Genomic DNA, 14,421 nt, shown 5'->3' with positions numbered 1-14,421 from the left:
AGATAAGCGGAAGAGATAAATATAATTAGAATCAAATATCGGATATTATTCAAAACGGTGGCCTCTCGAAAATGAAAATATTCAATAACTTTTTAAACAATTGTCCAAGTTTTTTAAAATCAAAATTAGAAATCACTTTATTTTTTTATCATATGACCCAAAATTAAGAGCGTTATTAAGTTTTTAAATTATCAAACGACCTCCATTTTGAAACAGTATGACGGTTCGGATTCGATATTTGTAATATGAATAAACTCAACAAATTTGATTTTAATTCATTCTCTTTTACGAAAGTTACTACATCCACTATATATAAGAAACGGGCCCTACTATTATAGAAATAGATAGATTTCTGTAATAGGTATATTAAAAATCCTACACAAGATTATTACAAACCAGAAATTATACAGGGCTCACTGGAAAGAGGATGTGATAAAAAAAAAAAAAAAATAGGGGTCGTGATATTAATTAGGTTAAGAACCACTGTTTTAGGGATATTTACTACGTCAAATTTGGCCGAGTAAATTCAAAATCTGCGAGTAAAGTGTGAATTCCTGCAAGAAAAGACAAGGTGGAGAGGTTGAAACACTTAGTGTTTGCTAATGATTAGAGTGAAGACAATGTTTATGATGGAATTTGCCGAGCAATATAACTCAGAGAGAGAAAAAACTTGTTTAAGAATTACAATGATGCTGAATTTATATTTCCGTTTGAATAAAGGTAGTAACGTGTACCTATTCAGGATCATTGAACTAGAGATCTGCACGGGCCGGAACTTTAAGAGCGGGCCCGGCCTGACCCGTGAATTCATAATGTGAGGCCCAACCCGAGTCCGAAATATGTTTTAACATTTAGACCCAAGCCTAGCAATCAATTGAGCCCGAATTACAGAAAATTAATAACTAACGCAAAATTCTATTTTTATTTACAGCACTTAACAGTTTAATTTTGCAGTTGTGCTTTAAAAGTTCTCCAGAAAGAACGGTCCAGAAAGAACGCTGATGTATCGTTGTACAGTATGTTTACAAAATTAGGCCCGAAAAGGCCCGAGAAATATCGTTGTATATTTAAAAATTTACGGCCGACCCCGGCCCGGGCCCGAAGTAATATATCCTTTGTAGGCTTGAGTCCGGGTCAGGCTTAAGCCCGCGAGCTCGGCCCGAGCCCGTGCAGATCTCTACATTGAGCAAAGTTAGAATTTTTCTCTGGCGTGTAATTTATTACTTGTTTTCTTTGGTGTTATTTCGGTGTAATAACAGGAAATCTATAGTTCGACAATTTTTTATTAGGCCTAGTATATGTTTAAGTTTGAATCTTAAATGTCGAATCCGAGTGCAAGATTTTTGATTTTTATTAGTTATTGAGTTATTCACTTCCAAATATTAGATAGGATAATACTTAAGAAGAACGGCTGGTTAGAAAAGCACACCATATTAAAAACATGCTTGTACTCAACTTTTAACAGTTAATTTTTTAAAACATTAAGTACCAGACGAGATTGTACTTAGTGTTAAATGCTTTGAACGGTAAGTACAGATGTGCATATTTGAGTTTTAAACATTGAGTACAAGGGCGATCTCAGTAATGAGGTGCTTTGCTAAGCAGTCCTTCTCTTTAGGTAATACCAAATCTAAAATTTCGGAGTAAATACCACTGTAACAAATAAGAAAACGATCACAAATTCACACTCAATATTGAAGGTTCAAACTTAAGGGTCTTCACTACAGCGAAATTAAACTACTGCTAATTTTAGAGTTTTTCTGTAATATCTGCAAAACAAATAAAAATATTCGAAAAGCACAAACGTAGTAAACTAGACAATATGATTTTGCATGTGACACCATTATCACAATTCATCTATCTGCTTTCGATTTGCAGCTGTAAATAGATTTTGCATTTTTTGCGGGTTCTGTAAATAGCGGCATACCAAAAGCAGATAGGTGAATTGTGATAAAGGTATTACATGCAAAATCGTATTGTCTAGTTCACTACGTTTCTGTTTTTCGAATATTTTAATTTGTTTTGAAGATATTAAAGAAAAGCTCTAAAATTAGCGGTAGTTTAATTTTGCTGTACTGAAGATCCTTAAGTAGATGGTTAAAAAATAATAATGGTATTTAGAAACGGTGACAAGCGACGCTCTGTACTAAGTGACTGGCAAACACCTTATTTATATCTGTACTCAGAAGCGAATTTCGTGCGATAGTGACGTCGATAGTTTAAACCAGGGTTTCTCAACCTGAGGTCTCGAGAGGGTTTCATCGGGGTCGCAAAGATAAGCGGAAGATACAAATATAATTAGAATCTAATACCGGAAAATATTTGTTAAATATTATTTTGAATTTTGTTCTGATAGGCATATTTTTATTTTTATACATACTGTTAAGAACAACAAAAAATAAGTCTATTAAACATTTTCAACAGGTGCAGAGTTTTTTTTTTTTTAATTAATTTAAATGAAAAAGGTACGATATGAAACTAATGAGAACTGAATATTGAAATACCAGAAAAATACAAATGCAACAAAACCTGTATATTGAAATACAATTAAAATTGAAAATACTAATTCACAATAGCTCTGTTGCGTTTATTGAAAAATCAACAATGGATAAATTATTCTATCGACAATAAAGGGATTGCTTTTGCTTAGGATCCTTTGTTGTTCTTTGCAGAATGTGTGTGAGCGCTTAGTCTTTTATCCAGCAAGCTGGCGACAATGAAGGTACACTCATGTCCAAAATTATTGTCGCATGTCTATAAATATGTTGTTGTAGGAATATAATTTGAATAACGATTTCACCCGGTATTTCTTATAATGTTAATATGTGTATAATCGGCAAAGACATGTATGTGGCAAATTTCATGTCGAAAGAGCAGTAACATTTTGTTTTTCTCATTCTAATTTTCGTATTTCCCACCCAACCAGGTACATTCTAGGAACGTGCCATTTAAGTTCCATATGTACCGTTTACGTACCTGGTACTTGAAAAATGTACATTTCATATGCATAGCACGTGTCGCTAGGCACGTGCCTTTCGAGGAATTTCTGACACTTGAAAGGTACTTTTACATGCTTCACTGGAATGTGAGGAATGTGAATGGCACATACCCCATGTACCATGGCATGGTTGTGCGTAAGTTTCGTATTGCGACTAGGGTTGCCAATTTAGCCACTTTGTGACGAGATCTGGCCATTTTGAGAACGTCGTTAGTCACATAATTTCCAAAGAGCCAATAGTGGCTTTTTAGCCATATGCTTTTCACTTCTATAGCCACTTTCTGAGTTTAGCCACATTGTAATATATTGTGTGTGTCATTTTGCAATTTTCTGACGTTTGATGCGTTCTCTAGGTTGTAACATTCTAAACCCCACTGGCAGAATTGTCCGCATAAAATTAGCATTGATGGTTATATTGTGACGTTACACAGCAGAGAATTAGTTCAAAACCTGTACGTTAAAACTAGACGTTAAATAAAATTTTCGGGAAGACGTAAGTGTAAGTATAAACTAACTCCTTAAAGAAATTCAGCCTGATAATATAGACATCCTTCAGGAAATGGTTATCCTTCCTTTTCCATTATTATTTGGCTATGAAACAAATGCCGGAGACATATACAACCGCTATATACAACAGTGTGGTGTTGGAATGTGTAATGATTAGGATGTGATGTTTTATTTTATTTTTTTGAAAGTTCAACACTTCCAATGTACCCGTAAAAATGTACTAAAGAAATAGTGCCCATGTTTTTTAAATATTCAATTAGAACTGGACAATCTACATGAAATTTGCAATCGATCAGTGAAAACGTCATCTTTCTAGAGCCTGTAGTTTCTGAGATCTCATTGTCGAGAAACATATATGTGTATTTTAAAAGAGCTCCAAAGATGGCAGCACAATTCATTTGCATGTATTTCGGAGAAGGCTTACTAAAGGCAAAGGCCTTTGAACAATAATTTAAAAGGATAAACTTTGTGACAAATATTTATTTCAGTAATTTATTTAAACTACACTCTTTTAAAAATATTTGTCTTTGTTATAAACGTGAAATCACAAATAACCGTAAATCAAAGGTTTGAATGCTAAGATTATAGGTTAGAGCTCGGTCGCTCGTAAATGTTACTGTAGTATTTTACTAGATAGTTAAATTGCCACACAGATGCCGGAGGAGGGCATATATTTTCAGAGTTAGTTGCTTGGCTTTTTTTAAAAGTACAAGCTTTTAAATTCGAACGTAAAAATGAAGCGTTAAGGTTTTAGTATTTAAGTACTCGCACCCCCAGTTGCATAGCACTGCCCTAAGGAACATTACTGACATGCCTAGTACATTCCTGGCACATGCCAATGCCAAGTAAATGTATCAAGTACATACACGGTACGTGATATACACATAATAGATACATTCCTCGGTATGTGTCATGCACGTACTTTTGGGCGGAAGTAACCTTATTCCTTACATGTGTATTTCACATGATTGCTCTATTCACGTACCTATCATGTACATTCCAATGTACCTCGAGGAACATTCTTTACACATGATCAGTATGTACTTGTGTTGGGTGGGTTATAATCCTTTTCCTATGAAATTTACCATAAATATACATTTCCCAATTATACACATAGTATCAGTAGTAAAAATATGCTGCAAAATCATTATCAAATTATATTCTTACAAGAAGACAGTTATAGATATGCGACAATCATTTTGGACATGAGTGTACATTTTTTAGTGTCGGATTTCATTTGTTTCCTAAATTTTAAATGTAAACAAATTACTGTTAATAGTTTTTGGTGATACTGAACACATACACAACATTGTATCAAATTCACAACAATATGGGGTCTAGCTCAAAATGGCGGCCTCTTGAAAATTAAAATACGAAATAACTTTTTAAACAACTGTCTGAAGTGTTTTTTCTAACGAAAATTAAAAATCACTTTATTTCTTTATTATATGACTCAAAATTAAGGGAGATACAAAGTTTTAAAATTTTCAAACGGACTTCATTTTGAAACAGTATGACTGATCGGATTCGATATTTTTAATATGAATGAACTAACCAAATTTGGTTTTTATGCATTCGCTTTTAGGAAAGTTACTGTATCTACTATATGCAAGAAATGGATTCTAAAATTCTAGAAATAGATGGATATTGTGAGATTTCTGCAATAGGTATATTAAAAATCCCACACAAGGTTATTACAAACCAGAAATTATAAGGGGGTCGCTGGCAAGAGGATGTGGTAAAATGGGGTCGTAATAGGATTTAGGTTGAGAACCACTGGTTTAAACAAGAGGAGAGCTTAGTTTTCAGGTGCTACATAGTCACTGATGCTGCTGTGTACGAAAGGTACGTAATAATATCGTAGTAGATGACAAATCTTTTGTAGTCCTTAATGAATGTAATTAATAAGCAACATGCGATTTCCTCCTCCCACCCCTTAGATTAAGGAAAAGAAGTGGTCAATCTTTAATAGAGCTGTTACTGAACCTGTCAGTTGATATATTGCGTAATTTCAGTTCTATTGATAATCATACCTAACCCCTCGTGTTAAAGTTTTTTTTTTCTTTTTAATTTTATTTTCTTGTATCACGCACTAATTCCTGTTAGCGTGTAATTTATTCGTTGCATGTGCGTTTGGCTGCTACCCGCATTATCTCGCCTAGGCTTACGCTAAAAATCACACACTGTCACATTTCGGACTGGTTTTGTCAACACTCCCGACCTTTCTTACAGTAATGTATTCATTCGTTATTTAAAACGAAAGAAAAAAAACTGTCAATTCAATTTCACACTATCGAACCGTGACTAGGTCGGTACACACTACACGCTAAGCAGAGATTCGTGTTGCAATAAACCTTGGCTGCTTTTAATACGTAGAAAGAGAAATGATGCAACAGTATTTCACTGTTTTGAAAATTTTTATGTATATTTTTTTCTACGTATTCTGGCAACAATGATACCTGTTACTATCTGTTTCGCCTTACCTCGGAACAGAGATAAACAAAAATTATTTTCTTCGTATTCTTCGACTTTCAAAATTCTGGTTAGCTTTACGGCTACTCAGGGGTGTAGCAAGCAGGTTTGTGTAGGTGGGGCCCGTCGTTTTTGAGGGGGGACCAGCTACATAGTACAAAGCAAAAAAAAAAAAAAAAAAAGTGTTGCTGATAGTGTTTTTGAGACCTGAAAGAAAGGAAAATTTTGGTTTCCTTCTGGAAAACTAAAAACACTATTTTAGCTTCTTCTTCTTCTTCTTCTTCTTCTTATTATTATTATTATTATTATTATTATTATTATTATTATTATTATTATTATTATTATTATTATTATTATTATTATTATTATTATTATTATTATCCATAAATTATATTCAAGATAGTTTTTATTACGCTTAATCAAGAACTACTGCCCGGGACCAAACGCTATACTTTTGTGCATAACTATAAAGGTAACCAAGAAAGTTCTTCCCTTTTCCTGGAGGTGTGTGTTCAATTGGACCTCACACCGTGAGTTGAATGCGAGTGAAGATAAGGCGAACGTCAGTTGTTGGTGTTGGTATATCCAACATACCACCTGGTTGTGGTAATTCAGTAAGACCGTGAACTTGCGTAAAGACAGAGGGGACATGCATGGGACATGCACAGAGCGTCATAAGAGCATGTATGCTGAACGAGTTCAAATGGAGGTCAAACACCGCTGTAGCGGGGCGAAAGATATGCCAGGCCTTCGGTGAGGGTGTCGTGACGACGACGCGGACAGTGTAGCGATAGTTTAACAAGTTTAAGAACGATGACGAAACACCCAAAAACACCACGTGCCAGAAGACCAACACATGTACAAAGAGGAACTGTGACTACAATTCAGTGTGTGGAGAAACCATTCGGCAGCACATCCATCAACTTGGGAAGCACTACAAGTTGGGTCGATGGGTCTCACATGTTTCGACTCCGGGCCAGAAGACAACGCGGCAGTCGCATGTGTTTATTTACTGTTTTGGAGCCATTTCTGGACAAGGCGTTGACATGTGATAAAAAATGGGTCCTACACGAAGCTCCACGGCGTCGTTATCATTGGTTAGCATCCCATAAACCGATTTCAAAATAGCCGAAACCAGCACTGTACCAGAAGAAGGCCCTTCTCTGTGTTTGGTGCATCGTGCATCGGGAACTGCTACCAGCTGGCCAGAGTATCAACGCAACTGTGTAGTTTCAGCAGTTGAGCTGTGGTCAACAAAAACTCAAAACTCTGGAGCCATCACTTCTGAATTGTAAATGGGTCCTCGTTTGCGGGACAACGCTAAGTCCCACGTGGCTAGGATGACTTAGGACACCATTTTCCGCCTTGGATGGGAAACAATATTGCAACCACTATATTCCCCGGGTATTGCACCGTCCGATTATCACCTGTTCCATTCTTTGGACAATCACCTTAGAAGACGTCAGTTCCAATCCCTAGTAAAAGTCCAAAATGCACCTGATACCTTCTTCGTTTCACGGCCCACCAAGTTCTACCGCGATGGATTGCATGGCCTTCCAGAACGTTTTCAGAAGGTCGTCGATGCTGATGGGGACTATTTTTGATCTTCCAGGTTAGGTGACATATCGATGTTCGAAGGTGGTGGGTGAAAAAGCAACAAAACTTTTTTTGGTTACCTTTATATTTAAATTTAAGACCTTGTATACAGAACTTATCTACACAAGATTGATTTTCCTTGAAATTTCACTTAATTTCTTTACGGTTTCCTGACAAAAATATTTATTATTTGTGACTAAAAAAATAATAATAATAATAATAATAATTTTATTACACTGAGTAGAAATAAAAGAGAGAGCGAATGAAATCCAAACTGAATAAAAACATTGTTTCTCACAAAATTTTCCATCTATGTCTTTTAAAATACTTGTTAAAGCATATAAAAATATACTGTACTTACAAATCAGTTTAGTACCTTTGTTTTATGACTGTATTTGTAGTACCTTGTTAAAACGTTTGTCTTTAAACTGTCAAATATAAATCGCAGTAAATTGTGTAATCTGCTGTCACAAAAAAAGTATCCTATTTTTCGATCGGTATAAGGAAGAGATACTATACTGTGTTAACTATTGTTAACATCTTTTAACAATCTGTGAAATATTAAAATTTTTTATTGTATTAAAATTAAAGTATCAAAAACTTTTGATTAAGAATGTACAAAAACTACACATATAGTTATTGTTGGAATATAGAGAAACTTTCAAATACAAAAACAACTTTAAAATAGACTACAAGGATGTATGACGTCCTAGTTGTTTTTGTATTATAAGCCAGTGAAAGTACTTCACAATTCATATAAATACTTCCCAAAATTTTACTGTCGAGAAGGAAAGAAGGAAGAAAGAAGACGGGAAGGATTACTGGCTGACGTCTATATTCATCGAGATATGAGAATGTATTTTATACGAGTACTTTCATGTAAGTTAACCTTTTTAATTTATTGAATTTTGTCTTGCATTGAGAATGTATTTAAATTGTTCTCATGGAGGTCTCCTGCTAGGCCTATTAAATTACCAGATCCTTCAGATCTCGGTACAGTAAATCTTAACTTGTCTTGAAGATAGCAGACATCTTTAGTGCACTAAATTATCAATTATTAAAATTATTTATTTTGAACATGTCTGCAACGTTTGTAAGATGTTTTGTTAATAATCTGATTTGTTATCTAATAAACTTACATCAAACTAAATTTCATTTCATTTGAAACCTAAATCAATAATCTAAAAAGAAAACCACTATACTACCCAATTAAGATGATTACTTATCTGTAAATCAATACATTACTTATTAGTAAATCGATACAATACTATTTTCCAATCGGTGTGGAAAAACAATATTTCTCCATACTCTTTTACCGTAAATTATTAATTGTCAATAAACTTTGTTACCTTTAAATGAATGAAGCGAGATAATTCTACTATCATGTTTTAAAAGCTGGCCATTTGGGGGGGCTGGCCCCATGCCCCCCCCCCCTTGGCTACACCCCTGCGGCTACTGTTCAGGTTTGCCAACCCAAATGATGATATATTGTGATATAAAATAATACGAAGTGTACGATAATGTAAGTCAAGCAGTGCTCTTTCCTCTTCTGAAAATACGTATTGCAAAATGCCTATCGCCAAATCAAATGCTGTTGCAAATCCGATCACTCTTTCAACTTCCTCGGTCTTTTCTTCCATACCCCAGTCACCAAACGTTAAATTTGCAAATAGATCCTATTAAAATCCAACTTCTGTTTGAAACTTTACGAAAATTAGAGATAATAAAACTAAGTGTCTAGTAATAATTTTACTAACTCAATTTTTTTTTTTAAAAAATCCCTAACATAAGTTTATTTTTTCTTTCTTTTAGGTGAAGTTAGTTTAGTTTATTCCAGAGACTTCTCCAGAATGTCTGACGACAAAAAGTTCCACTATGACAAACTATAGAAGAGAACACCAGAACTTTCAAAAACTCACCTTAAGAGTACTAATCATCGCGAAATTAAAATACCGCTAATTTTATAGTAATTATATGATATCTTCAAATAGATAAAAGATAATCGAAATATGGGACAAGAGCGCGCTAGACAATATTATTCTGCATGAGGTACGTACCGTTATAACAAATCACCTAGTCGCTTTCCGTTTGCAGCCATTTATAAACGCGAAAATAAATGACGGTTTTCTAAATGAATGGAAATCGGAAGCAGATGATTCGTGATATCAGTATCTCCATGTAAAATAATATTGTGTAGTGAGCTCTTGTTCCACTTTTCGATTATATGTTATCTATTGGAAGATATCGGATACTTACTGTAAAATTAGCGGTATTTTAATTTCGCTGTGATGAGGTCTCTTAAAGTCCTGGAATATTTTATGTCTCTATTATTCAAACACACAACCTTACGTTGTTAGTATAAGGAGCTTCATGAACCATAATACGTATTTCGTGAAGACTAGAGTTAATATGCTTATCAACAAGCATTCTCGTGTAATGTGGTTAATTTTTGCACTTCATACTAAAATTATGTCAGACGTAATATTTAACACTTAAATTTCACATTTATACGATATATTGGCTTTTATAAACTCTTTTATTCCTTATGACTGTCATAGGAAAAATTAAGGCCGATCTTTACCCACTTCGTTTACAAAAAGTGTACCGTTATCATTATCACTATTATTATTATTATTATTATTATTATTATTATTATTATTATTATTATTATTATTATTATTTAACATTTTAGGGCCACTTTGAACTCATTATCGAATCCCAGCTCAGTCGATTTCATTATGCTTTTCTTCTTCTCATTATACTATTTCTACTCCGTTATATAAATTAAAGGAAAACACTTTTATGCGACAGACGAGGTGGCCGAGTGGTTAAGGCGTTGGACTGCTAATCCAATGGGCTCTGCCCGCGTGGGTTCGAATCCCATCCTCGTCGTATAGTTTTATACTTTTCTCCTTTCCGTTAGATTACTTATACTTCCTATATAACTAAAAGTAGAAAATACCTATTCAACGGACGAGGTGGCCGAGTGGTTAAAGCTGACGCAACTCCATGAACGTCAGTTACATGACTTTCAAGCACTCAATGTGCAAGCTTTTGCCGACGATGTGAGTTTAATGGGCACGACACCGACGCAATTTTGTTATCTCCAAGACTGTTTACGGAACAACCAAAATGTGAGTGGAGCTAAGATTAATTATATGAAATCAACCGTTATGTTCTATTATGTGGATGCCCACCTGGGCTATTTTCCTTTAATGGATACTTATACTATAGCCGATAGTGTTAAAATATTGGGAATACGTTTCTCTTGTGATTTACAGTGCTCTTACAATTTAATATGGGATCCAATCGTACAGCAGATTCGCTTATTAACTAAAGAACATAAGTATCGTCGACTGAATTTACAGCAGAAAACTTGGTTCCTGAATACGTATATTTACTCCAAACTTTGGTATGTCGCACATATATACCCGTTACCAGAACTGTATGCAAAAAAAACTGGATTCTTTATGTTTTTTTTTTTCTATGGTCAAACGTGTTCTTTCGAATTCATAGAAATACTCTATATCTTTCATGTTCTGCGGGTGGATTCAATTTAGTGAATATTAGAAAAAAATGTCAGACACTGTATATGAGAACATCTACCGCTATTACATGGGTCAAACGACTCATACGTATCTGTGGTTCCACTTTTGGGCAGAAAATATATTTCCGAATAATCCGCCTTTAATTCGTTTTTATAAATTGATTCCAGATTATGCACATGCTCTTATTCAATACTGGGCTTACAGTGGTATTCAAAGTAATCCCAGTGATTTGTCTTCCAAACAACTATATTCGCTGTTAACGAAACCAGTTCATGCGGGTACTAGTCCAATAATGTGTATTAAAAAAAATCCGCAGTACAATTGGCCACGTATATGGAAAAACTGTCATTCAGAGTGTTTCACAGACGATGTTAGAAGTGCATGGTACTGCCTTATTTATGATTTATGGCCTACAAATGAGAAATTATTTGCTATCCTTGTGTAGTGAAAGAGGAGTGTTCTTTATGTGGTCAACCTGATACTTTACTACATCGCATCACGTCCTGTATTTCCACACAACAAATTTGGGATGCCTTGTGTCGGATGCTGGGACCTATTTGTCGACAGCTACCATCTACATTCTCTCCCTCCATCTTACGATTTCCAGACCATCGCTGGTACCCGCAGGCCAAACTAAATGCGATTAATTGGTTGAATGGACATTATATATGCTATATGTTACAATATCCTACTAAGTTGTCATATTTGGATTTTATTTGGTACTTACAAACTCGGAGATTGCATCTCAAATACAGACAAAAAAAGTTTGCAAATTTCTTACGCATCTTGCTTGCCCAACAATAATGTAGTATTTTTATTTTTCTCTCTGTAGTGATTTACTTCTCCTGATTTGCTGTGTTGTACACTGTACTATTAACATTCATGTGAAATAAAGAAAAAAAAGTGGTTAAGGCGTTGGACTGTTAATCTAATGGTCTCTGCCCGCGTGGGTTCCAATCCCATCCTCGTCGTATAGTTTTATACTTTTCTCCTTTCCGTTAGATTACTTATAATTTTATATAACTAAAAGTAGAAAATGCCTGCTCAACGGACGAGGTGGCCGAGTGGTTAAGGCGTTGGACTGCTAATCCAATGGGCTCTGCCCGCGTGGGTTCGAATCCCATCCTCGTCGTATAGTTTTATACTTTTCTCCTTTCCGTTAGATTACTTATACTTCCTATATAACTAAAAGTAGAAAATATCTATTCAACGGACGAGGTGGCCGAGTGGTTAAAGCTGACGCAACTCCATGAACCTCAGTTACATGACTTTCAAGTACTCAATGTGCAAGCTTTTGCCGACGATGTGAGTTTAATGGGCACGACACCGACGCAATTTTGTTATCTCCAAGACTGTTTACGGAACAACCAAAATGTGAGTGGAGCTAAGATTAATTATATGAAATCAACCGTTATGTTCTATTATGTGGATGCCCACCTGGGCTATTTTCCTTTAATGGATACTTATACTATAGCCGATAGTGTTAAAATATTGGGAATACGTTTCTCTTGTGATTTACAGTGCTCTTACAATTTAATATGGGATCCAATCGTACAGCAGATTCGCTTATTAACTAAAGAACATAAGTATCGTCGACTGAATTTACTGCAGAAAACTTGGTTCCTGAATACGTATATTTACTCCAAACTTTGGTATGTCGCACATATATACCCGTTACCAGAACTGTATGCAAAAAAAAAAAAAAAACTGGATTCTTTATGTGTTTATGTAATCTTATTCAACACTGGGCTTACAGTGGTATTCAAAGTAATCCCAGTTATTTGTCTTCCAAACAACTATATTCGCTGTTAATGAAACCAGTTCATGCGGGAACTAGTCCAATAGTGTGTAAAAGATTTCCGCAGTACAATTGGCCACGTATATGGAAAAACTGTCATTCAGAGTGTCTCACAGAAGATGTTAGAAGTGCATGGTACTGCCTTATTTATGACTTATTGCCTACAAATGAGAAATTATTTGCTATCCATCGTGTAGTGAAAGAGGGGTGCTCTTTATGTGGTCAACCTGATACTTTACTACATCGCATCACGTCCTGTATTTCCATACAACAAAATTTGGGATGCCTTGTGTCGGATGCTGGGACCTATTTGTCGACAGCTACCATCTACATTCTCTCCCTCCATCTTACGATTTCCAGACCATCGCTGGTACCCGCAGACCAAACTAAATGCGATTAATTGGTTGAATGGACATTATATATGCTATATGTTACAATATCCTACTAAGTTGTCATATTTGGATTTTATTTGGTACTTACAAACTCGGAGATTGCATTTGTTTAATGCAACTTCTCAAATAGAGACAAAAAAGTTTGCAAATTTCTTACGCATCTTGCTTGCCCAACAATCATGTAGTATTTTTATTTTTCTCTCTGTAGTGATTTACTTCTCCTGATTTGTTGTATTATCCAATGTACTATTAAAATTCATGTGAATTTTTTTTTTTTTTAAAAAAAGTGGTTAAGGATTTGGACTGCTAATCCAATGGGCTCTGCCCGCATGGGTTCGAATCCCATCCTCGTCGTATAGTTTTATACTTTTCTCCTTTCCGTTAGATTACTTATAATTCTATATAACTAAAAGTAGAAAATGCCTGCTCAACGGACGAGGTGGCCGAGTGGTTAAGGCGTTGGACTGCTAATCCAATGGGCTCTGCCCGCGTGGGTTCGAATCCCATCCTCGTCGTACAGTTTTATACTTTTCTCTTTTCCGTTAGATTACTTATACTTCCTATATAACTAAAAGTAGAAAATACCTGTTCAACGGACGAGGTGGCCGAGTGGTTAAGGCGTTAGACTGCTAATCCAATGGGCTCTGTCCGCGTGGTTTCGAATCCCATCCTCGTCGAGTAATTTTATACTCTTCTCCTTTCCATTGTTACTATCCATATTGTATTTGGTGACATATGATTTATTACCAACAAATCAACGATTAACGGATTGAATGTCATTTGATTTTAGTGTTTCTTTCAGATGTAGACATGAGCTAGGGCAAGAACTCGTCTTAGCGCCCCCCGCTGACCAACCAAACCAAAACTCTCCGCGACAACATCTGATATTGGTATCCTGCGTAATGGAAGTCCTGCAATGAAGTGAAATGCTTGAACAGCTGAGACACTCATACGTCACTGACGTGAGTAATTGCAGGATAATAAAAATCAGACCTAAATGAAAGAAGATGTGAATCGGCTATAGAGAAACAGGAAAGCACAGAAAAAAAGTAATGTATACGGCATTTGTACGTCAAAAATCTCATGTGGTGTGGTGTGGTCCCGTTTCAA

At 35.3% G+C, this 14,421-nt stretch overlaps 4 non-coding genes across 4 annotated transcripts; all 4 read left to right on the top strand.

Annotated features, from left to right (window-relative positions):
• The first annotated feature begins 10,383 nt into the window (after positions 1–10,383).
• On the top strand, positions 10,384–10,465 carry TRNAS-GCU (transfer RNA serine (anticodon GCU)). Its single transcript has one exon. It is a non-coding gene; the product is annotated as a tRNA-Ser (tRNA).
• A 1,706-nt stretch (positions 10,466–12,171) lies between these two features.
• On the top strand, positions 12,172–12,253 carry TRNAS-GCU (transfer RNA serine (anticodon GCU)). Its single transcript has one exon. It is a non-coding gene; the product is annotated as a tRNA-Ser (tRNA).
• A 1,491-nt stretch (positions 12,254–13,744) lies between these two features.
• On the top strand, positions 13,745–13,826 carry TRNAS-GCU (transfer RNA serine (anticodon GCU)). The gene has a single exon. It is a non-coding gene; the product is annotated as a tRNA-Ser (tRNA).
• Positions 13,827–13,906: 80 nt separating this feature from the next.
• Positions 13,907–13,988, top strand: TRNAS-GCU (transfer RNA serine (anticodon GCU)). The gene has a single exon. It is a non-coding gene; the product is annotated as a tRNA-Ser (tRNA).
• The last annotated feature ends 433 nt before the right edge of the window (positions 13,989–14,421 follow it).

Source organism: Thermobia domestica, unplaced genomic scaffold, assembly GCF_964235325.1.
Source record: "Thermobia domestica unplaced genomic scaffold, izTheDome1.hap1.1 HAP1_SCAFFOLD_970, whole genome shotgun sequence".
In the NCBI taxonomy this organism is placed as follows: Eukaryota; Metazoa; Arthropoda; class Insecta; order Zygentoma; family Lepismatidae; genus Thermobia; species Thermobia domestica.
The sequence above is the reverse complement of the archived record's forward strand: the minus strand, read 5'-3'. Positions and strand labels throughout refer to the sequence as shown.